The 2168-nt window shown below is 38.1% G+C and overlaps 1 non-coding gene across 1 annotated transcript; it reads right to left on the bottom strand.

Moving 5' to 3' along the window:
• Positions 1-347: 347 nt before the first annotated feature.
• Positions 348-454, bottom strand: LOC128287438 (small nucleolar RNA R71). The gene has a single exon (XR_008278138.1). It is a non-coding gene; the product is annotated as a small nucleolar RNA R71 (small nucleolar RNA).
• Between the last annotated feature and the right edge of the window lie 1714 nt (positions 455-2168).

The raw sequence follows: 2168 nt of genomic DNA, 5'->3' as shown, positions 1-2168 counted from the left end.
CTAAACCTTCTTTAACAGTAACTTAGCCTAGTATAGTTAGACATACTATTGCTGTGAATAATTTTGAACTAAAACCTGACACAATTCAGATGATACAGCAGTTTGTTCAGTTTGATGGTTTTCAGGATGAGGATCCTAACACGCACTTGGTGTATTTTCTTGAATTTTGCGATACATTCAAAATCAATGGCGTTTCTGATGATGCCATTCGTCTTTGTTTATTTCCCTTTTCACTGAGAAACAAAGCTAAACAATGGTTGAACTCTTTACCACGAGAGTCTATCACTACTTGGGAACAAATGACCGAAAAATTTTTACTAAAATATTTTCTGCCAGCTAAAACGGCTAAATTGCGTAATGATATCTCTTCTTTTGTGCAAATGAATTTAGAAACACTTTACGATGCATGGGAGAGATACAAGGACTTATTGAGAAGGTGCCCTCACCATGGGTTACCGCTTTGGCCGCAAGTTCAAACATTCTACAATGGTGTGAATCCCTCGACAAGACAAATGATTGACGCAGCTGATGGCGGAACCATCAACAATAAAACACCGAAATATGCCTATGAATTCATAGAGGAGATGTCACTGAACAACTATCAGTGGCCAGTTATGAGGACAAAGCCAACGAAAACAGCCGGCGTCTATAACATCGATTCAGTCACCATGCTCTCTAATCAGGTAGAACTTCTAAATAAAAAGATTGACGATTACTTGGTTCTACGCAGGTACATCCAATAATGAGGTGTGACTCAAGCGGAAGAGGTGTGCATACAGAATATCAATCCTTCAATCCCATAACCAAAGAGGAACAACTCAACTATATGGGTAATAATAACTTTAGATCTCAAAATAACCCATACAGTAACACTTATAATGCAGGTTGGAGGAACCACCCAAATTTTTCCTGGAGAGGTCAAGAGAATCAAAAGCCACAAAATTATCAGGGTTTTCAACAGCCACCTTATCAACAAGAGAAGAAACCAAACCTTGAAGAGATGCTTTCTAAATTCATCTCGGTGTCAGAAACCCGTTTCCAAAATACCGAGATAGCACTTAAGAATCAATAAGCATCGATCCAAGGACTCGAAACTCAGATAGGCCAGCTGTCCAAACTAATCTCCGAACGACCACAAGGTAACTTACTAAGTAATATTGAACCTAATCCGAGGGAACACCTCAATGTAATTAGTGCCCAAGATAAGGAAAGATTCCTTACACCTGAACCAGAATTACAGCAAGACAACACGATAAACAAAGGACGAGAAGAGGTAAACAATAATGATCCCAAATAGGTAAGTACAAATCATGAACCTCGTGTGCCTTATCCTAAAGCGATAACGAAAGACAAAACAGAAGAACAATTCGATAAGTTTGTCAAACTCTTAAAGAAATTACATATTAACTTACCCTTTATTGAAGTTCTTTCGCAGATGCCCAACTCAGCAAAATTTTTAAAGGAACTTCTGAGCAATAAAAGGAAATTAGACGCTACATCATCTGCGGAACTCAATGCAGTCTGTTCAGCTATTCTAAAGAATGAGCTACATAACAAATTAAAAGATCCAGGGACTTTTACAATTCCTTGTTTAATTGGTAGTCTATCTGTGAAAAATGCTTTAGCTCATCTAGGAGCAAGTATAAATGTTATGCCGTATAAAATGTTTAAACGATGCGGTCTCGGTAAACCCAAACAGACTAGGATGAGCATACAATTGGCTGACAAAACAGTTAGATTTCCTATGGGTATTATTGAAGGCATTCTCGTTAAAATTGATAAATTTATTTACCCAGTAGACTTCGTTGTCTTAGATATTGATGAGGATAACGAGGTACCTCTAATTTTAGGACGACCATTTTTAGCAACTACCAGAACCATTATTAATGTAGGCACAGTAGAGCTAACACTTCGTGCAGGTGACGACGCAGTAACACTCCAAGCACGCGACTTAGTCAAAACCTCTACGACTCAAGATAATGCTATAAAAACAGTCGATGATAAAACTAATATTCAATTGTCCTTGCAGGAACTTCCTCGAACAAAGACAACAGAGACAGTTCGCTACTATCATGAAGAGGACAAAGACATCCATGAAGAACGAAGACTATGGATAGAGGAGCTAGACGAATGACGAGAACACAAACCGAGAACACATGATAAATCAA

This window comes from Gossypium arboreum, chromosome 13 (assembly GCF_025698485.1).
Source record: "Gossypium arboreum isolate Shixiya-1 chromosome 13, ASM2569848v2, whole genome shotgun sequence".
Lineage (NCBI taxonomy): Eukaryota > Viridiplantae > Streptophyta > Magnoliopsida > Malvales > Malvaceae > Gossypium > Gossypium arboreum.
The sequence above is the reverse complement of the archived record's forward strand: the minus strand, read 5'-3'. Positions and strand labels throughout refer to the sequence as shown.